This window comes from Melanerpes formicivorus, unplaced genomic scaffold (genome assembly GCF_026170545.1).
Source record: "Melanerpes formicivorus ecotype bairdi unplaced genomic scaffold, bMelFor1.0.p_v2 SCAF_32, whole genome shotgun sequence".
Classification (NCBI taxonomy): domain Eukaryota; kingdom Metazoa; phylum Chordata; class Aves; order Piciformes; family Picidae; genus Melanerpes; species Melanerpes formicivorus.
The window spans coordinates 1,126,541-1,153,069 of NW_027142384.1; the positions used below are offsets into that span (position 1 = coordinate 1,126,541).

At 45.6% G+C, this 26,529-nt stretch overlaps 1 protein-coding gene and 1 long non-coding RNA gene across 3 annotated transcripts in view; one reads left to right on the plus strand and one right to left on the minus strand.

Annotated features, from left to right (window-relative positions):
* Nucleotides 1–4,722: 4,722 nt before the first annotated feature.
* Nucleotides 4,723–26,529, plus strand: part of SLC45A4 (solute carrier family 45 member 4) — a 103,138-nt gene continuing 81,331 nt past the window's right edge. The window contains exon 1 of one of the 2 annotated variants that reach the window (XM_068155449.1): nucleotides 4,723–5,067. The gene's annotated coding sequence lies outside the window, so the exon portion shown is untranslated. The remainder of the gene's footprint in view (nucleotides 5,068–26,529) is intronic. The other variant, XM_068155451.1, reaches the window with a different exon arrangement.
* On the minus strand, nucleotides 23,400–26,454 carry LOC137449705 (uncharacterized). The gene is made up of 2 exons (XR_010989462.1): nucleotides 25,839–26,454; nucleotides 23,400–24,976 (listed from the first exon to the last, which is right to left on the minus strand). It is a non-coding gene; the product is annotated as an uncharacterized lncRNA (long non-coding RNA).

Genomic DNA, 26,529 nt, shown 5'->3' on the forward strand with positions numbered 1-26,529 from the left:
CAAGAGACTGCTTTCAGTCTGGAGACAGATATTTTCATTGCATTCAAGTCCAGCATGCAGCTTGTTCTCCCCAGGACTATCAGATCCCTGGAGACACTCAGAGCATCTGCAGCTCCCCATGCTGGAGGATATTGTGATACTGTGATACTGTGTACGGAGGGAGGCAAGGCCTGGATCTGCTTTGTCCTCAAATCCAAACTTCAGGCAAGTGGGTTGTTAAACAGCTGTGATAACCCCCTACAAGCACAAATAAATCCAAAACCCATTAAGGCCTCTTGCATGACCTCAGTGACCTACCAGCTGGAGACCTTACTCCCAGTTTGACTCACATCTCCATGTCCATTTCATCTCTGCTCTGGTTATTTCACCAGTGCTGTCTTCTAATTTAAGATGAACCTCCTCCCCAGCATTCAGTGCCATCAGAGAAGCCACATTACCTTTTAGCTGCTGAATTTTGTGGACACCTTTCACGTGCCAGCTCCTGCGAGGCGGGACACCACAGGATCCCTGAGCAACGGAAGAGCCGCGGGGGTGATCCACATAATGCCTGAGCTGCAGCCGGATCTAGAAAGAAGCAAGAGTGGAAAGCTAATGTGTGAGATCTGACAGGCTCATAACAAACCCAGCTGGCTGGCACACACACCAAGCCCAAAACACCGCAGGCCACCCCCCTCCCACCTTCCTGATACCATCACACCCCTCTGCATTTAATTAAAAAAGGATTAAAGTAGGCTGTAAGGACGTGGGCGATGGCTGAGGTCAGGGGGTACCTTGCAAACCTACGCCAAGCCCCACAGCTGGTGCTGGGACAGTGGGCTCTCTTCTTGTAATGCCAGCTTCTTCAGGACTAAGGCAGGTCTAATCTGAGACCCAGGCAACTTATCCAGGCTGCTTGGCCCTCGCAATACTGCTCTGTGAGGACAGCTGCAGGGCAAGGATGGCATCAGAGGTATAAGAGCCTGCGGGGAAACAATTATGCTGCTGGTAAGAGAGCAAACAAAGGTTATGCTACTCCTCTAAGGCCTCCAGACTATCCCTCTGGCCATTCTCAGGGCTTGTTTGGCTGTGTCTCCTTCCAGAGCTCACACCTTTATCCCGAAAGAGCTACGTGCAACCATCCCAGCTCTGGCAGTGAGGTTTGGCTCAGGCAAGCAGCTCTGTCACAACATACAGGCCGTTCCAGCCAGCTCCTTGTTCCCAAAATATGGATGTTTCACCAGAGCAGAGCTCAGAGGCTTTTTTCCTGCCAGACAGGTGCCAAGCACATAGGTTCTGCCCAGATCCAGCCTCACAGAGAGCCCTGAGAGCATGTATGTGGATGAGGCACAGTGCTAGTGAGTCCCCTATCTTGCCTGGTTTGAGGTGCCATGGTCATAGATGGCTGGAAGTCATCTCTGCAAACAGGTTAACCCTGGGATTAAGCCTCAGTATCAGTGAATTTCACCTGCAGGGAAGATATTTCTTCATGATAAGGCCCTAGCTGACTCTGAGGCCACTCCTTCCCTGTGCAGAGGTCATAGATTGGAAAGGACCATTAAGTCTAACTGTTAACCTAGAACTGCCAAATTCACCACTAAATCATGTCTCTAGGCACCACATCTACAGGGTCTAAAGGTCCCTGTGCATCCTTGAGGCCTCTGGAAGCAGAATCAATGACATACATAGGTAGCTCCCACATGGAGAGACAGCAGAGGGGTTAGGGGCAAATGGAGAGACTGTGAAACCTGGAATTTGCTAGCTCAGAAACAAGGAGATGGGTATGGATCTGAAATCCACCCCTGAATGATGGGACATGTTGTGTGGTAGTAGGAAAAGAGATGTCTCAGTCTAGTAGATGGACTCTTCCCAGTGGGATACCTTGGCCTCTCAGCTTGTATTGCTACATGGAGAACTGAGCTGCAGAATGCAAGTTGGTCCCTCAGCAGTAGCTACATGGCCCAGCCAAACCTATAACACAGGGCTGGTCCCTACAGGGAGGATGGGTGAGTCCATGGCCTGTAAGCGCTTCCTATTATACCTAAATCAGTCTCACATCCCCTAAAACATTTCAGTTCAGCCCAAAACCCACCTCTTTAAGAGTGGCTTAGCCATTACAAGCCTGAAGAACTCAAAGAAGTTCCTTGTGGTTTTTCAAGCTCATTCTGCTATGAATTCACTTCCTTCCATTCCATAGTGTAAGAGAGCCCTGCTTCCCTCAGAGCAGGCTGCTCTGCACAGGATCTGATCTCTCCTGTAGAATTTTCTAAGTGCTGCCAGTCCCAGCAACCTCACTTATTGTTGATGTCCCCTAATCAACCCATCATCCTGTCACACAGCCTTGGAAAGATTTCTCTTTCCTTACCTTGCACTTGCCAGAGACTGGCTGATTCATCCACTACCTGCCTCAGGCAGCCCACGCAGCCACTGATGATTGAGTTATTTAACAGTTAAACAGAGCTTTAAATCTATGCAGCACTTAACATGTATTGACTAATTAATCCAAGTGCCTATCTGAGGTAGGTTAGTTCAGTCTTGTGTGTAGCTTCCAAACATGCCCATGGCTGCCTTGTGGGTCTAAGGCAGAGTCAGGTGATAGACCCACCATTCCCATTGCCCACACCTCCAAGTGCAGCATTGCTTCTCTGCATCATAGGATCTGCTGTGACTTCAGAGGTCACTGGGATCAGGGGACCAGGGGACCAGCCCAGGACTCCTACAATTCTTGCCCTTGAATGGGGTTTTCTCCTGCAGCTTCTCTGGCCTTACATGGTTGCTTCATTCCCTGGCTCTCTCACCACCAGTGGGGCATCCTGCACATCCAACAGCTGAAGCCAGCTTGCTCCAACAAGCAACAGGCTGCCTGAGGCTCTGTCAGACCTCAAGTGCAGGTGGCAAAAACCTTCCCCTGGGGTCCTGCTGGCAGCCAGCTGTGAGCCCTGCTGCTCCAGAAGAACAAACCTGGCCTTCAGGAGGGTTACAGGAGAGCACAGCACAATGCCACACTGCATCCCACTGACGTGCCACCCAGAGTGAATCAGGTTTTCCCCCCCAGCCTGCTGTATCAAGCCTATTCACATAGCTGTCTCAGCCACATATAAACCCAAGTTCCAGTCTCAGCTGCCAGTGGGGAACGAGGACAGGTGTGGGAGGCAGGGAACCTGTGTGGATGAGCTGCACAGGAGCTTTGTACAGATCAGCAGGCGGGGGAGATGCAGAAACACACTCAGGGTTACACAGAGAGTCCATAGCAGAAGTCAGGACCTAGGTGACTTCTAGCCCTTGGCTTCAGAAGAGAGAAAGGGAGGAGGTTTGCCATATCTAAAGCTATGAGCAGAGATTCAGAGAGCTGAGCTGGTTTCTCAGCCCCACAAGCTGAGGGCCAAATCATGAGCAAATCATCTAACTTTTTTTCCCTTTTTCCTCCAATGCAGCAACTTTTAGCCTAGCCAAGACTAAAGGAAAATGCCATGTCCCTGTGCCACACAGATTCCCAACCACTAGCTAAGGCCAAGGCAGGTATTAAAACTCTTGGTTATGCCATGGTTCTCTTACACTACAGAGTACAAGATCTCCTCAGCACAAGGACAGATACCCCAGAGGTAGGTGATGTTGTTTAACCCTGCCACTAAAAGATTTCAGCCCATGTGAGTCCCCCAAGCAGCTTATGTCCTTTCCCTGCACCTCCTGTCACCTCAGCACTTCAGCACAGTGACAGTCCCCCTCCCTGACAGGCAGGTGATGAGGCTTGAGAAATGCCTGATGAGAAGGACCTGGCAGCAGAAAGGCACTTTGTCTGCCTGGGGAGTCATGAAGCAGCCAGCTGGAAGAGAGCTTAATCTGAACAACCTTGCTCAGAAAAGCCAGGACCAGCAGAATCAGGATCTGCTTGGACCATGCAGAGTCTCTAACAGCAAGGTACTGGCCTGAGTCAGAAGGCATCAGCATGCATCTTATCAAGGCATCTCTGATGCTTGTAATGGTACCCTTCATGTGCCCTCCATCTCACAGTGCTGAGGACAGGATTCCTGCCAACCCCGTGGATATACCATTTGCTTTCTTTTTAACACACATGTAATGCCACCAAAGGCAGAGGAGAAACTCCTCTCTGTGAAATTTGTCCCAGAAAATCCTGAGCTGTAAAGCACAGGAACTTGTAGATCCACACTTTACCTCTGGGTCCAAAACCATCACATATATTAGGAGGGATTTTTTTTTTTTATTATTATTATTTTTCTTGCTTGGATATGTGCTGATCTCATTCATCTTGGGAAAAGCACGGGGTGTTCTCATCCAGGCTATACCTGGCAAGCTGCATACACTGTGACAGAGAGAGCAAACTTCTGAGCAAGCTCTGCAGTGGCTGCTGCTGGGCTTCTTGTGGGTTATTTCCTGAGTGAGAGGCCGGCTTCTTCACCTGGCATTCTTGAGAGAGATGGAGGGTAAGTCAGCAAATCAGCTTCATGCACTGCAAACATCCTCTGCTTTCAGCCATGGCAGAATTAGCTCAGGTTGGGATTTGCTGGTAGCTGGGTGAGAAGCGTCTGCAGGGCTTTTCCCCCCCCTCCACCTACCTCCTTTGGAGGAAGAAAGCAAGGAAATGTTTTTAACATGCTGCATGGAGGCAGGTTGCAGGAGCTGTGGTACCCGGCACGGCTCAGCAAGCACTGCTGGGGAAATCAACAGGGAACGTTCCTGATGCTATTTTAAACACGGGCAGAAAACGCCGGCTAGCAACACTGAATTGGACGGGGCTGCACAAAGCCAAGAGCAGCCACAGGGGCATGAGCTGCCTGCCCGGGTAGCAGAGACCCCACAAGCTGCAGAGCGAGCTGGTCCCAATGGTGTGTGGGCTGCTCGCTCGGTAGCTTGGTTTGTTGATATATTTGCTAACTACGACGTTGATTTGACATGTCAGCTGGCGAGCCGGCGTCTGGATGCCTAGGTGTCACGCAGGCACCTCCGTTCCAGTTCCATCCCTGGGGACAGCAGCTTAGATCCGCCGGCCGGGGTTAAAAATGAATCGCAGCTAAGCTGTTCAAAGGGATCCGCGCTGCCGCCAACGTGAGTGCTCCGCGCCTGCCAGTGCAGGTAGAAGTTGCATGTCTGTCTCCAAGGGGGGATGCGGCTCTTGCCGGGTGGCTGTTAAAAAACAAACAACTGCTCTGCTGGCTCTTACTGGAGCCTCTTGCCTTGCTTGCCTGGGAAAAGATGGAAAGAGGGCATTTTGCAGGATGGCTGCAGCCAGTGGGTGCTGCTAAAGGCAGGATATGAGATTAAAGGATATGAGAATAAAGATACTGCAGCAACCCCTATCTTAAGAATTACAAATATTGCAGGTCTGGCCACTGCAGGAAACGTCCCCTTTGCAAACTGTGCCGTTTGGAGTAAGAAGAGCAATTACATGAATTCTGCTGCAGCTCATTTTGGTCAGGTTAATTTGGGATGAGGATGTTGGCTGTCAGCTAAAAGAGGCAGCCGGGGAGTCTGGTTAAGATGCAGAATTACTAGTCCAAGCTGGTGTTTTGAATCCGTAGCATAATCTCAGGACAGGGGAACACAGTTTGTTACATTTTACCTTCTGAGACAGTCAGGAGAGAAGAGACCTTAGCTTACAGGGCTTGTCTTGTCTTAATAAAATAATAATAATCCCAAAAATATTTTCAAAGACAGGCCTATTTTGCAAAGCCCAGACCCCACGGTGATGGGCACCACTGAAACCAGCTGGCTTGCCTGCCACCTGAGTGCCTGGGCGTTCCAGAAACGCTATTTGTGCAAGCAAAATGGCTCAGTCACAGGGGAGGTTTTCAATGCCCTGGTTTTGTGTGTGTGTGTCTGTACTTGAGGGGAAAAGGTGTGAACTTCTCCTTATACCACAAGTCCGACTTTGCAGCCATTGTATTAGGGTAGGTAGGCTGATGAGTGTTACGCAGTGCTGTGCTTTTAAAAGGAGAGCCCTGGCTGGATTTACATGATGATCCTGAAGCTTTCAGTGTTCATGGGCTTGGCATCTCATATATAAATCTGGTGTCTGTTTCTCAAAAGCTGATGTCAAATGCCCAGTGCTACCAGGGGACCTCCTGCTTGGATGCAGCGAGGATGCAAGGCATGAGTCAATGTTCAACTCCAGCTGGGTTGACGTAGTGAAAATGCCAAGGAGGAAGACCTGGCAGAGCTGATTTGGACAGGATGGAGATCAGAAAGGATGGCAAATAGCAGCAAATCCTCCCAGAGAGGAGGCATCCAGGAATCAAAAGGGAGAGATGCTGTTGGTGTGTGCTGGGACAGTTCCCAGGGCACGGTGGGGGTGAGGGTATGTAAGGATCTGTACATGTGATGGCACTAACTCATCACTCCCTATGCTTACCAGTGCACAAAGCCACAGACAAGACATTTTGTGTGCTTGCAAGAAAAGGGACCTTTGCTTCTCCACTTCTCTATTAAACTTCCCATTGCAAACTCTATTGCATCTCTCCTTCCATAAGGAAGGGAGCAGCCGCTGTGAAAACTGTTTTTTAAAAAGCAGTAGCTCAGGGAACATTAAGTACAACCTTCCTCCTGCATAACTTTACTCTGCTCTAATTCCCAGTGGCTGCTTCAGGAACAATTGTAAACCAAACTACTCGGCAGTATAAGGATGCCTCTTCCTCTGTAGAAGCAGAAATCTGCCATGGATTGCTACTTCATTTTATTTCACTACAGTTTTTGCAATAAATTTATGGTCCGTATGATTTTGTTTAATGCTGTGAGGACAAAGGGCCCTCTATTGAGCAACCACATTAAAACATGCCTATTAAACCTCCCCTGTGAAACCACAGGGACTGAGTGCTGAAGGCTATGGTGGCAGTTGTGTTGATGTTTCTAGTCTTGAAGATTACAGGAACCAAGCATAGAACACATAGAACAACATTGCTTTTGTCAGAAAATCTGGAGATCTGGTGGTAGGAGAGCAAGAAGGATGTAGGAAGGAAGGCTTATGGCTCTCTGGCTTTAAGGAGACCTTCCAGCTGTCTTCTACCTCCAGCTTTCACCTAAGGAGATAGAGTGAAGCCTCTCCTTTCATGGCTTGTTGATAGGCTTCAGAGAACAACTGAACATTCCTCTTGTTTACTTCCTCCAGCACCTAATGCTGATTCATAATCTAGATTTCCAGGAATCTCTTTATCCAGCTCTGAGGTATGGTCACTACTTTGCTTGGCAGGGATTGAAAACCTAGTTACAATCTGCTGTTGAAGTTGGTGTGGCATTTTAGCCCTCCCACCTTCCCTCTGTTAAGGGACTAAGTACCATTAGCAAACTGAGATGCTCTCCTGTAGTGACATCCACAGGATTTCTCTGCCATTTAGTTGTGTGTCAGTGCAAGATGCTGTTGGATCCAGACCCTAATCTAGGTGAGGGCAAAGACCTCCAACACCCCAGAGCAAGGGGCATTAGATGACACACAAAGCAAACACTTTGACAGCAACTGCAGGCAGATGATGAAGCAACCACATAGCCAGCAGCTCCAGCACAAAAACACTGACCTGAACAGCAGCCAGATCATCTTTCTATGAGAATGCACCATTCTTGAGCAATTTTTCCAGTACATCCCACACAAACAAGTTTTTCTTGAACACCACACAACAGCATTTACCATCTCATGCCAGCTTGTTTGGTCTTTTTCTAATTGTAAGGGGTGGGAGTGCTCTCACTTATCACTTAATGTCTTTCTGTGCTGGTGAGCAGAGTCTGAGCAGTGTATCTTCACGGACACAAAATCCAGCACTAAACCATTTCACATGACCAGTTCTGCAGAAATCTGACAAGATCTCCCCTTCCTATAGAAATCTGAGGTCTAATAACATATCCTTCCTCTTCTCCTCACCACAACAGCCCTCCCAGGAAGGGCATGTTGACTCGTCCCAGTTTGCATGCAGTGGGTTGTACTGCAGAAGCAGTGTTGATCCTTCAGCACTGGCACTGGCTATTGGTGTTCATGAAATTTTGCTACATTATTTAAATTCCTGGTAATACGAAAGAGATGAGGAGGGAAAATGGATAGTACCTGTAAAGTCAGGGATGACATCCCACACACTTCTGGTCCAACGTAGCCTGTGCCCACTCTGACACAGTTTGAGCTACTGTGAAAATAGGCAGCTTTAAAGGCATTATTTGGCCTAATCTATCAAATTCTGCTGTCCTCAGGGCAGCCAGGATGCATCATCAGATACATTAATTGTACTTCTTGGTTAGTTGTAAGTGATGGATCTGTGTTATTTGTTCCTAACTAAGAGAATTAAATGGCCACATTCTGTCCCTTCCCATATAGAAGAGCTGGATGGATGTGTCTTCTGGAGCTGCTCTGCTCCTTGGCAGCCACTCCTTTTTGATCTGAGCTTGCAGTCTCATCAGGTCTCTCATTTCTGTATGCAGGAGGGAAAGGGAAGCAAACTCAGAGCTGCCTTTCTCAGTAGTCTGCCCCTTGGTACCCTGTACACTGCTCTGATTTGAAAGGCAGTGGAAAATTTGTATTTATTCCAGACAATCCAGCAAAAATTTCCCATGTTGTCTCATTCAGTAGAAAACAAATATTCTAGTCCTTCCTTGACCAAATTTGTTCACCCTGAAAAGTCAGTTTATTTTAACTCACAAAACCAAAAACCAAACACCCCCCACCCCAGAAAAAAACAATCAAAAACCCCAAAAATGGGAGGATATAAAACTTGATCCACACACCCCCCCCCCCCAAAAAAAAAAATCCTTTTCCTTTATTTTCAATGTGACACATTAAATAATACTCAGAAATGGTACATGCCTGAAGAAAACTGTTTCATCACACAGTTTTACAAGGGAAAGAAGCAAATCCTATAGTCATGCAAAGGTGGATTGAGCCTTGTTGCTGTGCAATGCTGGGGGATGAGTAACCTTCTAAGTCTTCTTTACTTGTCCCATCAGACCTATTTCAGGGTATTTGAGATAATTCTTAGCTAATTGTTAGGCACAAGAGCAGCTTCTGGCTGGGACCATGAATATGTCATCAGCTGGAGACTCCTGTGCTTGATTCCCTTGTTCATGAACATCAAGCAAATACCTGTTAGCTGAGGGAGAGGATGAGCCAGCTTCCTCTCACTTTGTCATTGCCAGAGGTTTTGTTAAGCTTTGGAAGGGAGGAGGAGTTCTGCATAACAATTCCCACATGCACAAGCCAATAGACAAAACAAGGATAAACACACCACGGAAGATGCAGCTTAACTTTCCTCTAGCAATCTATGAAAACCACAGCAGTAGTGCTGTACAAGGTGGGCTTGGCATGCTTATGTCCAAAAATGAAGTGGCCTCAAGAGTGAAAGAATACTTACAACTGCTAATACCTCACATAGTTCTTATCTGAACACCCTAAGCATCTGAATTTCCCCCATAATGAGCTGCATTCTGTCTGCAGAGGAAGCTTTGGCAGTAATGGCAGAGAGGCGGGATGCTCTTGGCATCCATTTTGACAAGCCTATTGTGCAGATGGGTTCACAGAGCCGTGCTGGGGACCAAGGAGAACAGTGGCCGCTTCTGCGGCTGGGCAAGAACTACATTGAGAGATACATTGTGCAGTATCCGCTTTGGCCTCCAGCACACAGCCCTGTGAGCAACGGAGCTGGGACCATGTTGCTTCTTTGTCTGAAGTCTGGACAGACACATCCAGGTCACTCACTCCAGACAGCATTCATGACCTGCATTTTTGGTGTCTTCCAGTTATCCAGAGGGGAGCTCAGCCCCTTGGCAGCAGCCCTGCCACTGTCCCCAGGATCCCTCAACTGTGCTGTCTGCTGGAGCACGGCCAGAGTGTGTGGTAGCTCAGACACCTGGGAAGAGGCCACCACATCCTGCTTGGATGTGCTGTGCCTCACGACATGGTGCCTTTTGGGTTCATTTAGGCACACATCTCCTTCTTTACTGGCTGAGAACCAAGAACAGGATTTAGCTATAGCTCAACACCACCCCACCACCCTCGCCCTCACACCTCCCTCCTTCCTTCTCCTCCTTGATCCTCTAGGAGCAATGAACGAAGGTCATCCATGGCCAAGACAAGTCCATGCTAATCTCCCTCTGAAGCCTTGGTGGAATTCAGCACCCAAGCTCTGAGAAATAATGGGAAACAGATAACTGAGCAGGAAAGGCCAGATTCTAGTAGCTCTGAAAAGGAGAGGCACATTTTACCCATGCCAGAGAGAGATAGGTGAGGGCTTCCCTCTGCACCCAGACTTTGGAAACCAAGGTGCATAGATTGGCAGACTGGAAGACAAAAGTCTGTGCCAAAAGGGAGAGACTGCACTGGAGGAAATACAGAAGCTTGAGGATGACTTTCACACTCCTGGGGCAGCTCACTTCTGTGCATTCCTTTGTGCTTACTCCTGTGGCAGTTTTAGTAGGTGTATGTATTTGAGAGGGAAAGAAAATCTGCCTGACAATCCATTTTTCTAGTAGATCTTCCCTTTTCTTTCTGAGGTCAGCTGTCCATCTCAAAAAAGTCTTTTTTGAGAGAGGGAACCAAAAGTGCAGGATCAGCTTTGCAACATTCAAGCGACCGGAAACTTCATTTGTTTTGTTTCTACACAACTGATCAATTGAAACTAATCAATGAAACACTGAGGGTTAGCATGTTCCTGCCTCCTCCCCACTGGCTCGTGCTGCTGCCTGAACTGAACAGCAGAACTGAGCTGGCACACACTTTAACACATAGGCAAACACACTCTTCTCCAGTGAGATCTCAGGTTACCCTGCAACCTTGTTTTGCCCCTCAGTAAGGAAAGACCATCACAAAGTAATCATCACAGATAACAAGATGTCTAATTATCATCTAAAGATCAGCCTGGAAAAAGCTAGTTTTGACATCCCCTTTGTCCCAAGCCTTCTCCTTAAATCTTCTAAACCCATAGTGGCCAACATGATGTGTTTGTTACCTGGCATGCAGATGTGGTCCCTCAATGCCACCTCACGCCTCTTTCAGGGCCCATGAAGTTAGGCTGCAGTTAAACCTTGCAGGGGCTCTGATTATGCTTTGTTCTTATCCATTCAGGGTATTACAACAGACATTTTTCTCCTAACCTGTCTCTGCTATCTTCTTTTCCAGTCAGTATCACTCCACTGACTCCTCCCTTTCCATTAGTCTCAGGTCTTTGCTTTCAAAGCCCTGTGACTTCTCTAACTACAGCCATTCCCATCTTTGGAAAGGCTTCTCAGAAACAGCCAAAAATCACCCCCACAAAAACCTCCCAAGTCCCTGATAGAAACTTGTCTTTGCCCCCAGTATAATGCCCAGATTGCCACACAAGACACCTTCCTAGTGTTCCCCTGTTTACCTGAGTCCACCTATTTTCCTGTGTCTCAATCTTGGAATAGCAAATTTAAGGATTTGTTGAGTGGCACAGCTGCAGATTCCTGTCCTATAGCAACAGAAACCAGGAATAATAACAGTAAGGTGGTGACTCATTAACACTAATAACCTATATAATTAGGGTTACTTAACTTTTCCAATTGTATAAACAACTGTGGAAAAAAAAAATCTCTTCAGCTTTTCCAGTATTTTTTACTTTCTCCAGTTTCTCACCGAAACTATCAGTACTGGGCTCTTGTCTCAGTCAAATTTCCTCTCTACACCGTAAATTCACAGGATGAAGTGAAACATTTGCTTTGTCCATATTCTGCTACTGCTATAGACCCTCCAGCACCTCTGTGCTTCTGAGTGAGGAGGAGCGCAGCTGCAGCCCTGCCTCAGTGCTGACACTGTTCCAGATGCTGTTGCTATAGGGAAAAAAAAATAAAGGCAGCAGAACTGTCCAAGTCTTGAGTTCCTGAAAAATGTGTTTAAATCAGCAGGGATAGAGTCTGGATGCAAATTGCTCTCTGAATCTGACGTTCAGTGGCTGCATCTGTGCCATCCACCACTGCATTCAGGTGCTGCTGGTTGAAGTTGGTACAGCCTCTTCTCTGCTACCCCTGTCACCATCGCCTCTCTAAAAAACCCCTACCTGCCATTGACTACTGCCAGAGGCAGAAAAGAAGGCATGGACCAAGGCAAGAGCTACCCATGGGATTAAGAGAAATTGTCTGTAGGACAAGAATCCATCAGCAATAGGAGAGCACTTGGGAAAAAGAACCTGAGGGCAGATGGGATGGTAGCCTGGGGTGGTGGGACAAGGACACTAGGACAAGGTGGCTGGTGACATAGGGAGCAATCCTGACAACAGAGGATGGAACAGAGGAGAAAAGGAGCCAGCAAGAAAGATGTGAGAGGACAGAGCTGAAAAAGGAATGACGAGACCAAACTGGGAATAGAAGAGAGTATCAGATCCCTAAGCAGAGCTTCATGCTACACTCTTATCTCAGTCCTTCTTCCTGAATTCCAGGCACACCAGAACTTTGTGTCAACTTTGTCCTTTTTGAATTGCAAAAAGTCTCAGCACCCTGCAGCTCCCAGGTACATTGGCAGCAGGTGTGGCTACTGACCCAGTGCTGTTGTGACAGTGCTTAGACGCCAGCAGGACAACTATCCTGATGCCAGCATTGAGTAAGACCTACTATAGACAAGACTTCAACAATCTGACCTCCAGGCTGTTAAACTTGCCCTATATCTCTCACTCCCCACCCCCCAAAAAACCCAGTGAGTATGGTGTTCAAAACATAATTGTATGTCCCAGAGTTCTTTTTGATGTAAATGTGTGAAATGACACATTTATTGCAAGTTTCAAATGTAGCCATGGCAACGTGATTATCAAACAATTACATATGGAAGAGTAAATCCATAGAAGTTTCTGGCTGACATGATTAAATTGCCCAGGGACAGGGCTCAATGTAGGCCAAGCTCAGGTCCTCCATATCCTAAAAGAATCATCTCTGGCTTCTGTGCCAGGGAAAATTTCATTTTATGCATCCATACAGTCTCTGTTCAGCTGTGCTGACCACCGTGCAGATCCTAGAAACACAGAGTCACAGCATGAGTTGGTTTGGAAGGGAGCTTCAAGGACACCTAGTCCAACTCCCCTGCAGTTATCAGGGAAATCTTCAACTAGATCAGGCTGCTCAAAGCCCCATCTAGTCCAGCCTTGAACATTCCCTGGGATGGGGCACCCCCAAGTTCTCTGGACAACCTATTCCAGTGCCTCTCCACCCTCACAGTGAAGAATTTCTTCCTGATACCTAATAAAATCTGCCCTCTCTCATTTTAAAGCCATCACCCCTTGTCCTATTACTAAACACCCTTTAAAAAGTCCAACTCCAGCTTTCTCCAAGGCCTTCACTAAGTACTTGAAGACTGTTATAAGGGCTCCCTGGAGCCTTCTCCAGGATGAACATCTTCTCCAGGATGAACAAGCCCAAGTCTGTCAAGTTCTTGTAGGACAGGTCTTCCAGGCCTCTGATCATCTTCATGGCCCTCCTCTGGACCCACTCTAGCAGGTCCATGTCGTTCTTACACTGGAAGGCCCAGAGCTGAATGCAGTACTCCAGGTGGGGTCTCACAAGAGAGATGCAAAAGCACAGCCAAAGAAGTTGGTACCCTCAACAGAGATGCAGCATCATGCACCTTCCTGAACACTGCTACACAAAGCAACTCTCTTTTCATGGCTGGTTTAATCAAACTCCTTTGCTCAGCCTTGCAAGGGACAAGGAGAGTTCAGCCAGGAGCCACATCTCTGAAGTGTGGGTTTAGATTACACCTTGAGTAATCGTCAGGCTGTATTCATAGATTTACTGTGCAAGAAAACAGGTTGGGCAGCCAACAGCACTGTGCTCAGAGCAGCCAAGGCATTTCCCCACCCACAGTGTGCTCATGTGACAGCGATCTGGTGACATCTGAAGAAGGGACAAGGAAAGCCGAGGAGCTTCTGCCACAGCCTTCTGCCCTCTCTCCTCAACACACAGCAAGCTCCAAAACCTGACATACAGTGTCTGCTCATAGACTGCTCAGCTCAGTGTCCTATTGTGTCCAGAGTGATGAGTATATCACCAGGTGGACTGTGAAACAACCACAATAACTGTTATTAAAAGAAATAAAACAATCAAACAAAAAGGAACATGTGCCCCAGTGCAGAAATAGGCCAGTGGGGAAGAAATAGACACTCGAAGTTAGGCAGAATTTGGCTGCAAATGAAAACAGACTAGCACAAGTGCACAAATTTGTCCTTGTTTTGCTTTTTTCCCAGAGAACTAAGGTGGCTCTTTCACTGAGAAACACAAACGTAGGGCACAGTCCTACAGCAGGCACCTGGGAGGTATTCACAGCCATGAGGTTTGGGTACCTGAGGTAGGAGCCCTGGCCTCCCTCTGCTATCAGCAGAAAAGCAGGTTATCTCCATGACAACGTGGTGAGCAGCTTAGTCGGTCACCTAAAACATCTGATGACAATGTCCTCAGGAACCCACAGGATGACTTCCTCAGTAGGATGTTCATACAGCTAGTTAACCTCTGATCCTTAATTCCAATGGGCACATCTCTTGATTCCGTCTCCAGCAAATAGCTCTTGTAGTCCTTTGCTGGATAGATTAGACCATGACACCTTCTTGGCAGGGGTGGCACCTGGAACCTTCTTCTGCCACAGGTATTTCTGAGGACTGATTAAATCCCTAGTAACCTTCCCTTCTGGAAGACAAATGTACTGGAGCTCCACCACACTCTTGTTTCCAAGCCTTCCAAGTATGTGATCAACCACCCCTAGTTTTGAGGTTTTTCTAGCAGAACCTCTTTACTTTTCCTCAGAGCCTATTTTAATTAGTACTGTTTCACAAGGAAGTTTTGACTTGAATAAAATATAGGTTCTCATTGCTAAAGACACCCTTGTCTTAGTAAACACAAAACTTTTGATTTTAAAAGTCACAAATATTTTTTCTTGATTTAAAAAAATGTATATAGATGTAGACATATATATATATATAAATTTCCCCATGCTGTTTTAGGAAATTAACAAAACATACTGCTGTGCTGATTGCTGCTACCCAAACAATTTTCACATCAGCTCCAGCCTGTGGCCATACAGAGCTAGGTGGTTCTGCATTGGGACTGGCCATTCCAGGCACCAGCAGATTTAAGTATCTGGGGTTTGGTCAGATGTGAATTATCACTAAATAAAGGCACCACAGCCTTGCCATTAAGACTGCCCGACACAGTGACTGGACTCCCATGACATGGGAGTGCCAAACCATCCAAGCCATGCTGCTGTGACATCTGCTCCCCAAACTTGGTCTCTGCTGCTTGAGAAAAAGGACCAAACGCCTCTAGGAGAGAAGGCAAAGTTCTTGCCTGCATCTCCTCCTTCCCCTCACTTGCACTGCCCTTTGTAGCCTTTTGATCTCTGTAACTGGAGAATACTAATGGGAGCACTAGAGTCTGAAGTGGCTTAAAGCCATTTTTTTTATTGCTGGATTACTACTGGGAGGGTAAGAAATCTGCCGGCACTCAGCTTGGAGCAAGTCAAGAGCTTTGTGCTGCTCACAGACGTGAGTATGCTGAGCGTACCAGCCTGCCTTGCCACAGTACAGCTAACTGTTTTTATGAATGGAGTTTAAAACAACAGATACTGTGAAGCTGTTGCTAAGAAGCTTTTTCTTTCTTTCTTTATTTTTTTCCCTGATGTCCTGACTGCTTTAGCCAACATAAGCCACCAGCACTCTGAGCACCGCACAGCCCTGAACTCAAGGAAGTGGGCAGGAAAAACAAAGCACAGGTTCCCTATCTGTTCTCTGCCTGCATTTAGTTGAGCAATTATACAATTCCAGATCTCTGATTATTCCTGGCAAGGTTTATTCATTTCATGGGAGACTTCTGGAATAACATGGTGCTTTTGTAGGGAGTGTCAACCACGAGGCGAAGTTGCCCTCCAGATCTGATTTATTCTCTTTTTAAAATATGTAAGTAATTGTTTCTTTACAGTTTGGTCTTTGCCTTTTAATGACTCACATTTCTACCTTGTCAGCTGTCAACACAGGCCCTGCCCTCCCTCCCAGTAGTACAATCCTCCTAGATCTCACCCACTGTGCCAGGTCACCCAGGGTGAAATCATGAAAGATGAGAATCCATTTTGTCATTGCCCTGTCCAGATGTTCTGCTTACAGGGGCTGCTTTTAGCAGGGGGCTGCAGAAACTACAGGCATGGCAGTCAGCAGGCATCAAAACCAAGGTGCAAGCCTCCCTCTATCACTCTCAAGTGGAGGTTGATCTGTGGCTTATTATTTGAACAAATCCAGGTGCGTTTTCACAGAGACAGCAACAGAGTCTCATTCCCAGCAGTGCTTCTATGCTGCCTATCTCATTCATGTTCCAGCCTCCTGTGGTGCAAAAGCGCTCTTCAAAATAAAGAGGGAGAAAGCTTAAACATTCATAAAACTAATTCTTTACCTTTAATCTCATTGAAATATGACTGCAACTTTTAAAGAGGGTTTGGAGGCTTGTTTGTAACTTCACTTCTCTCCAAAAAAATGAATTCAACTTGAGGCAGGGAGCAATTAATGGAAAATTTCAGGCTTGAATGCTTCAAGCATGCCCAGCCTGAAAAGTAATTTGAAACATAGAAAGTGTTTGGCAACATGGGATAAAAGGTGCTGTGGAAGTGAAGTATTCTTTTTCATTACAAGCTCTCCTCTCTCTGATATGTTAATTGTGTTCTGCCTGATGCCTTGACAGTTCATTAATTTTTTGTCCAGTTGCAGGCTGTTCAGTGCAGATAAAATTCAGGCTATTATGGGAACACCCTAGAAGTTTGTATAGAAAGGAAACTCTCTGTTTCCTGTATCATCCTTCTGGGGATCTTGAAAGAGTTCACAAAAGCCACTTAAACAAACTTTCTTTGCTGGATAACGGAAGGAAAGGAAACTGTGAACAAGCAAACAACACTCAATTCCATGAGACAAGAGATACTCATAGGTCATTAGAGAGAAAGTAAAGTCAAGGAATGCTACATGCATACATAAAGAAACCATCCTGTACTCTGAAAATAATGGGAATTTCTGCATCTGATTTTAGGAAGGTAAATCACACAGATCACCACTGAGGCAGATGGTGGAGTAGTATCTGTCCCTGCAATGTATGAAGTCCTTTCAAAGTTTTTTGTGGTTCTAATAATATTTGTGAGCTGAGTGGTCATGGATCAGCTGAAGAGCTTTGCTTTCTTCCTGTCATTAACAGCACAGTTGCCAGAGGTCTGCTACAACCAGCTCTGTATTTTTTGTCACATACAGATTGAAATCAAAGGTCTCAATGGCTGTAAGTTTTCAGGAGGCTGGATTCAGGAGCAGAGTTCAGACAGAGCTCAGAGGGCTGAGGCAAACACAAGCCCTGGAAATACTGAGGGCTCCAGTTTGTAGGCTTGTCCCTGTCCCTGAATTTTATGTGTTTTCCAAGAACGTGAAGTTGGTTCAACAGTATGTCCTCTTTCCTGACAACTTTTAAACCTCCTGGCTTCAGCTGCGTTTCAGAAAGAGAGCAAAACCACAGAGTGGATGAAACGCTGCAAGTTTGTTAAAATAAGTGCTTAGAGGAGATGATTTGCAAGTGGCTCATCTGGAATATGGATTTTGTGGTATTTGATGTGAGTAAATCCACTTGGTGAAGAAACTTTGTATCTCCTTAAACCACAAGAAAACTTCTGGTTTAAGTTTGCAGTCAACAGCAAGGCAAAGATCCACAGGAAGGAAAAGTTTGGTGGAATACTTCATTAGCAGTAAGCAGATGCAGGGGAGAGAAAAGAGGGTGAAAGAGAAGCAGTGTCTCTCATTTCTGGGAAGTGAAGTTCAAAACAAGCCAGAAAGGATGACAAAGCCAACATCCCCTAAAAACCACACTTCCCCCTCTAAAAAAAGAAGAGTTTCTGCAGCAGGATAATAGAAGATCAATACAAAAGGACCAGGCCATCTGACAGCTGATTGCCAAGACTACCTATTAGGAGAAGACAAAATACATTTCAGCTCAGTTCAAAGCCCCCACAGTCCCCAAATAGTCCCTCTGAACTTCTCCAGCCACACTCCACCCACAGCCTCGCCAGACCACAGAGAGATGGTGAAGTGCTGCTCCTCAAGGGTCAAAAAATAAACCTCTAAAGGCAACATCATGGGCTTGTTGGGCATCACAGAAGGAAGGTGAAAGACAAGGTGAAGTGTGGAGCCAGCACTAGCAGGTCTTCAGTTCCAGTCTGATACATGATAAGAAAAAAACCGGTGTCTGGTGTCTGCTCTGTACCTGTTGTATTGTGAAGAGAGGATTTCTGTCTCCAAGGGCACTGACTGGCAATTTTTGCAAGGCCTTTAAGAAAATATCAGTTGTGAAAACATTTTTTCTGGCAGATTCTCCAACATATGCTTCTGGTCTGACCCAAACCACTAATAATGGGGGTGGGGGGCAGGCAGGGGGGAGGGCAGGAAGAGCAAGGAAAATACATGAAACACTTGCCAGTTGGGGAAAAAAAAAATTACTTTGTTCAAATTCAGAGCAATCCATTCAGGTCAGTTCTTGTTTAATTGGGACTGGAGAGGACCTTTTGCTGGCAGAAACACAACTGATTACTTGACAGGAAAAATCCAAACTCCCCAAAAACATTTCTGGTCTCTTCCTGAAGTTCTCCACAGCAACAGCCTTCCCTAGGGAGCTTGTTAAACCTCCCAAATAACCTCATTGCTAGGAACCTGCTCTCCTTTTAGTTTTATTAATTTCTTTATCTTAAGCCATAACCTCTTGAGTCTGCTCCCAAGGCTGTAAATAATCTCCATTCAAATCACTATATTCTGAGCTCCTGTTGCCTTTATGTGCTCTGGCCCAGGTAAGTGCTCAGACATCCTCATGGAGAGTATCCATCTGCACTCTACCATAAGTGTATTGCCAGTCCAGAAAAATGGGCTGACACCCATTCAACCCTATTCTGACATATTCCCAACAATACTCCCTGCTGCATTTTATTCACCAATGACAGGAGAGGAAAAAAAAAGGAAAGAAAAAAAAAGGAAAGAAAAAAAAAAGGAGTGTATTTTTGGTCCAAAGAAAGCAATCCTGAATCTCTGAGGTACTTCAGTTAGGAGCTTAGTCACCAGGCTCCCTTTATAAATAAGGAAAGAAGCTGCTGAACTGATAGGATTGTCCAAGAGGAGCAGCAGGAAAGTACATCTGTGCTGTTGAAAGCATATGTCACACACAGAGCTCTAAAAAAGACCAGTGCCACCTCCAGGTCCCCCTCCAACAGGTTGTGCTGTAGCCTTGGGAAGACCTGAGAAGTGTGGGAGGAAGATGATGAAAATGCTTAAGAAGAAACTAGAAAGTGCTGCTGGGTTTACAGGGGTCAGAAGTGAGAACTGGAGAGTGACTGACCCTGGAAGAGACAATATTATTTGCAAGGGCCTGACCACTACCTGCCAGCCTTCACAAGCTGAAACAAAGCTTAGGACTGTTGGATGAGTCAGTCAGCATGATTTACCCAGCATAAAACTATTCTTTTTTTTTTAACATAGGGTTTCCTACCAAATTTTCTGGGTGAACAAACTCATCCTGAGAACATATGATCTATGGATGAAGAGGAAAAGTTTCTCCTTTTTGGGCCAACCAGCTTTTACATCTTTTGAGCTGTAAAGTGAAATTAGCCCCCAAGAACAGCAGTGTGCAGTATCCACACTGTGCTTCAGGTAGAGGGATTTCAAGCACTACATGAATATTAATGACTGGAGTGACATGCAGTTCTAGGAAAAGGGAAAAACTGTTGAGCCCAATTGTTTTGAGGGGGGTTGGACTAGATGGTCTTTCAAGGGCCTTTCGAGCCCCTAATATTCTGTGTGATTCTGTAATTCCCCAAATGATGAATCCATCACTTTTCACCCAACCTTCAGTGGGGAGAAGCAATTAAAAGAATATTTTTAAATCTCAGTATTTTGCTGGGGAGCTTATTTCCACTCCAATTACCTTTTGACTTCAGAAATGCATTTTATTTTTTCCTCAAAGTTAGAAATTGCTTTCATACGAAACACTTTAGGATCTGAAGTTGTTGGGTTATGTTTGCAAATCGAACCAATTAGACTGAAAAGTATTCACCTAATTCATTTCAGTGTCTCAGTCACAACTACAACAGTCTGCTCGGGGTTATTCTTGAAACTTGGGTTGCTTAAGTCATTTAAATAGATTTCTATTCCAGAAACAAAATGAGAGCCAACAATTTCACAATTAAAGGCTTGAGGGCTATAAAACTTGGCTTCACCTAAGACTCTTAACATTGTTTTTATTATCTTAATCACTAGGTTCTTTACATACTAATTTTCCATCCCATTGCCAACCAGTGCCAATCCAACTCACTTTTGCATCGCCCAGGTGAGCGTTACTCATTTTTTTCAAGGGAGTGTGAAATAAACCCCCAATATAGTCAGCACAACAGCATCTATTTTTGGCAACTTCTTGTGGCCCTCTGCTAACGCCGAGTCACAGCTGCAGAAGTCACTAGCCTAGGTGTAGGTCCTTCTATGTTGTTTCCTAGGGTTTTCCAAAACTAGAAGGAACACTGCTGGTTTTCCAGATGCAGTTCTGATGACACAGGGCTAAACAATTTGAAATCCTATGTTGGGACCCAGAATATTGCAAATGCCAATTAGGTATGTGACTGATTAGGCAAGGGGAGAGATGAGATAAATCACTACCGTGGTTGTAACAGGCCTTAGCACAGCAAAGATTAAAGCAAGTCCTCCAGGAAGGCTATAGAGGCTTCAGGTCCCACCCGGGTGATCAAAACAGACGTGCTCATTAACACCTGCACAGTTTGAATCCAGCTGTAGCTAAAAGGCTGCAAAACAAGAAGGCAACATGAACAGAGATAAATATTCAGTTAACGAGAGGTCATGCTTCAGTGGCTAGAGCTACAGACCAAGCACTTGTGTTGGGACCAGATAAAATGTGGTATTTTATTCTGCACTGGACCAGCCCAACTGGCTATTATCTATAAACTAGAAGTTGTGGAGAGTTCTTCCCTGGAAACTTTCAAAACCTGCTTGGATGTGTTCCTGTGTGGCCTGCCCTAGGTGATCCTGCTTTGCCAGGACAGTGGGACTAGATGATCTCTAAAAGTTCCTTTCAACCTGAAACATTATGTGATTTTGTGAACTAACCCATGAAAAGTTGTGTTATTACAAGAAAGCATTAAAGAACAAAGACCTCTCAAATGAAACTTCAGTGGAGTTGGCTTTCCAGCAGGAGCCTGTGCAACCAGAAAACTAAGTGGTCCCTTTTTTGCACCCACCAGTGTAAACTGACAATAATCTTGGCAAGTATTCACCAGGGTACTGCTAATGAAAGTCACTTGAAAAAAACAAACAAGTATGTCACTTGAAAATAATTTCAGACTTAACAGCCTCTTGTACTTCAAGCTTTGGCTCAGGATTTTGGTTCTTTGCAAAGGCAATAGGATGAAAATGTACCCATTTTTCAAACTGGCTTTTACTAAACGCAGAGATCAAAGTAGAAATATTCCTGTGCAGGAATGGAAACCTCATAAACATCACAGTCATGGTTTAGCATGAGACTGCTCAGAAGGAAAACTGACTAATCTCAGCTCATTGCCCAGGCTGTGAGAAACAGAAAGAGTAAACTGCATAAAAACCCAGAGGTGCTGGTCTCTCCACTGCAAGGCCAGAAGTGACTGATATGAGTGAGCCCTGCAGTTCTCAAATGTTATCCAGCAGCACTTTACCTGCTCTTGACACTTAAGTCAGGTCTGAAACCCACGGTTCTTGAAGGCCCATCAAATCATCCCATGTCAACTATAAACTGCACTGGGGCTTAAGTCTTCATAGTTTCATTGTGAAGATAATTATAGACCACATAAATTCAAGAGGCAGAATAATTTTTGCAACTGGTAATACCACTTTTTAGCTGTGCAAACCAGGAAAATAATGATAGGGAACGTTCATTTTTCAAGGCATCAGCTCCTGACAAGACCTCACAAGTGGCAGCAGCAGCAAATGCATCGCACAGGCTGCATTAGCATCTTGTCAACATAAGTGCTGTTGGCTTGAGCCTCCACCACAAGCCATTGATTTTCCATGTGGGGATGGTGTGGGAATACATCCACTGCTTTTACTCCAAGTTTCAGCCCAGGAGAAAGGCAAAGAGACCCTATACATGCGGCACCCTATTAGCTTACGACTGTTGACATTGCTGTAGTGTAACAAGAGCCAGCTGGCTCCAGAAAGGTAAACTCTGAGTACAAGAGAGGGCAAAGGGCTAGGTCATACTCTGTACCTACAGGTCCTGTCTGAAGCCGTTTGGCTCTCAGAATTTAAAGTCAGTTTCAGTTACCACAGGCAACCTAAACTGAGCAGCAATTCTGCCTGTGTGGATTCCAGTCACAAACTCATAGGCAGCATCTCACTGTCATAAGACCTTCTTAAGATTTGTCTGCATCCTAAGTATCTTTGGCTGGCTTGCTGCAAGCCTACAGCCCTCATCCAACAGGCAGAAAGAGAAGCATCCCAATGCTTCTAGAGAAAAAAAAATTAAAAAGCATCAAGGGACATGGGCCACTTTACACAGACATTAAAGTTCCAGCTTTATGACAGCATATGTTGGAGGAGGATGGGAAGGATAAACAGCAGTTTCAAGCCCAGATCATGAGTTTCCCATCAGATATCTCACCCTTTGTAAGAGATACAGGCCAAATGTGTAAAAGTTGAGACTCATTTTTCACATCTTGTTTACAAGTGTCCTGGCTAGAAGACTTCACCTAAAATTCTGGGTGCTCAGATTTGCTTCAAGTCTAGCCTCAGGCTTCCCAAACCCATGGCCACTCCCCATTAGGAGAAACCTTTAAGAGGTCAAACTTCATTAAGCCTGAAAGCAAGTCAAAACAATACTGTGCACTTTTGTCCACGGAGGTGAAGAATTACCTTTTTTGTTTTGAAGTTACAGCTTTCAAGGGTTTAGGAGCCCCAGCAGTCTCATGAGGCTTGGATAATCTAGGAATCCCAGCGTTTCATATAAAGCAATTCACACTAGATCTGAACACTGGCAAACACTCAGCTAAATCCATTATCGCATGATAATGCTCAAACATTTCATTAATTCCTAACCAGCTGTCCTCTGCTCCCTTACCCCTTTCATCATACAAACATTTCTTCAACTGTCTGAGGGAGGGGAGAGGGAGGATCAGACACAGCCTCATAAAATTCCTTCACCCACTTTGCCTGCGGCAAGTTATTTCTTTTGACACGCATGTAAAATAATAGTGGGGGTGTTGTTTGTTTGGCTTGGCTGGGTAGTAAATTTTCATAACAATTTTGTAAGCCAAGTACCTGTGAAATGGAGTAGAGAGAACTCAGGCAGCTTGTTGATGATCCTGACTCTGGTTAATTAATGTATCTCATTAACCAGGGAAGACCCCTTTCTTCGACTGCTACACCAAGACAGAGGGAGAGGCTTTTAGAGGAGGATATTGCCCTGTAGTATTCAGAGGTCCCATAGATTTTTATTTTTTAAGTCATTACCAAACAAATCAGTGGAAGCAAGGATAAGGGATCAGCAGCTTGGGGGTTTCTCAAACTACATGACTCACAAAATAGAAACACACGTAATCAAGAGTCCTAGAGAGAGATTTTAAGGTCACTTCTGGATGCTTTCTTTAGAGAAAGATACCCTGGGGCTTTCATCGAAATGGCTCAACGTGCTGCACATCAAACAGAGGAACAAGACTTGCAAACACCACCTTGTTGAGGAGGGATCTGCTCAAAGTAGACCCTCCAAATGCAAGGAGAGCATGTCTCCATCCTGGCACTCAACCACAGTTTAGGTGATTTTCTCCGAGCCCCACAAACATCAGTGCATCTCCCAGGCAAACACAGCACACGCCTGGACAGCACATCAGCCTCTTGACTGACACTCTAGTCTCCCATGCCAAGACTTGAGGATACACTTATTTATTATGGGTTAAATATTTGGAGTTGAGTAAGAACCTCAGAGGGAAAAGGTGGGTCTGCTTCCTTGGATTATTTTTCTTCCACCCCCTCAATCTCATTATGGAAAGTTGGACTTTTTTAAACTAAAATATTTTATAGAAAATTACCCTTTCTGACTCTAGGCTCAGCTAAGGGCGAAAATCTCTGAAGTGAAAATCACACGAGGAAATACAATGGAGAAATATCTGGACGTGTCTGGATGTTGCCAAAACAGGTCTAAAATGTCAGGGTGAGGAAAGGACTGTGCATTACAACAATGGCATGCAGCAAAAGGACCCCCACCCCCCAAAAATGGTGTTTTCATTGTTTTTTTTAAAGGGAAACAAACACATGTCAGGGAGCCCAGGCTTCCATACAATTACAGGTAACACGAAGCACACTTTAGAAGTTGTAACTATGCTCCTATCTTGAGATCTCTACTCGGTGATTTCAGTTGTGTTAGGGTCTCATATAATTTCCACTAAAGTCTATTCTCTTACCATGAGTCATTAGACTTTTCTCCTACTATAAATATATTTTGTTTTTACTGTGGAATAAACTTTAATGTTTTATGAAGCTATACTGCATACACTCAGCTGTAATATGATGGATGTTGTTTTACTGTCAAGAGTAGGTGTTACACGGGGTTGTCATCACGATGGTAGTTTTATCTTTATCATTTGAGCAATCAAGAGAATCATTATGCCATATTTTTTCAAAAAGCTAACAATGTCAATACAGTATTTATAAACAGCAGTAGTATGTCCCAAAACCCATCATTCTTTGAATAGACTTTGGAATCCTCACCAGATTAGTGCCTTGTGCATGAGTGTGGTCATGCATGTTTTTTCAATCCTTGGTTTGAATTAGCCTAAAAATAGATACATATTGATAACAGCATTCTGGAACAATAGATTAATGTCTTTTGTTTGTTTGTTTCTTCATGGCTTTGCGGTCTTAGTGCTTTTGTCAGTCTCGAGACTCATACTGCATTTTAATAGTGTGTAAATGTGTACAGTTCTTCCATTTTGCCTTCTGTGGTTTTCCTTTTTCTTAAGTCTGGTATGCTTCGTGGTTTGCTTATTTATGGGCTGCACGGAAAAAAAGTTCAAAATAAAAAGGTTTTGGAATATAGAGTTAATGGCATGTCAAGAAACAGCCCAAAAGTACACTTGTGCAATGTAATGTGCATTTTCACATGCCACTCACACACTACTTTATGCGTCCCTAGTTTATGTAAGTAATGAAAATTAAATATTACACTACCCTGTCCAATACAGTTAGCACAATTAAAACTAGGAGACATTAAGTAATTGGGAATAAATACCACATGCCTGTGCTAAAAAAAATGTGGTCTTTTAGGGCAAGTTTGTAGGGGGTGCTTATAACATCGCAGCATTATGGCTCCAGTGAGGACCAAAGCGTACAATCGCTGCAAGCTGCATATGGATTGCAGCAATATTGTGGATGTGACAAATGCTAATTGCCCTCTTGCACGGAGCAGGTGATGGTGACCTGGTGTGGCACACCCTGTTGAAGCACTAGGCTGGACATGTGGAGAGGAGGTGAGGAGGCAGGATGAGACCCTTCATGTGGCCAAACCTGAGGAAAAAGGTGTTATTTTTCCTCACAATAATGGAAACTTTTGACAATTTTAAGTTGTTATTTGCAGTATCTCAGGTACAGAATGGTTTTAACTGGAAAAGAACTTTAAGATCATGAAGTCCAACCATTATCTAACTACCACGTCTGCCATTAAACCATGTCCTTCAGCACCATGCCTATGCATCTTGCAAACACGTTCAGGGACGGGGCTTCAACCTCTCCCTGAGCAGCCCGTTCCAGGGCTTGAAAACCCTTTCATTGAGGAAGTTTCTTCTAAACCTCCCCTAGCGCAACTTGAGGCCATTTTTCTCTCATTGTATCCCTGGTTACTTGGGAAAAGAGACCAACCTCCACCTCACTTCAACCTCCTTTCAGGTAGAGCAAGAAGGTCCTCCCTCGGCCTCCTTCTCTTCCGACTTTAGACTTCAGTTCCCTCAGGTGCTCCTCACCGGACCCGTTCTTCAGACCCTCGCCCAGCTTTGTTGCCCGTCTCCGGACCCACTCCAGCACTTCAGCGTCCTTCTTGTAGCGAGTGACCCAAAATCGAACCCAATACTCAAGATGTGCCCTCACCAGTTCTGAATACAAAGGACAATTACTTCCCTCGCCGTGCTGGTCACGCTAGTCTTGATATAGGTAGGGAAGGACGTCCACTCCTGCACTTTCCGAGTTGCCAACTTGGAGCTGCCCTTGGCACCACTTTTTGGGACGGCGAAGCCGGGCTGCGCGCCGTGCCACTCTCGACTTGGTGTGGCAAGCACGGCCGCCCCGGCGCGCGCAGGTCAGGTGGCAGCTTCCAGGCAGCCTCGGCGACTCAGCGCGCGCTCTTTCCGGCCTGCAGCCCCTCTTCGGCCACGGCACAGGTGCTCGTCCTTGTCCCCGGCAGTGGGAACGGCCGCTACACCTGCCTCAGCCCCGGCAGACCGCTCACCGCCGCTCTCCTCGGGCGCTACCGCCGCCCAGCGCCCCCCGCCCCTGGGGGGATGCCTGATCGAGCCCGTAGCCCGCCCGCCCGTCACCCTAGCAACGCCCCCCGGGC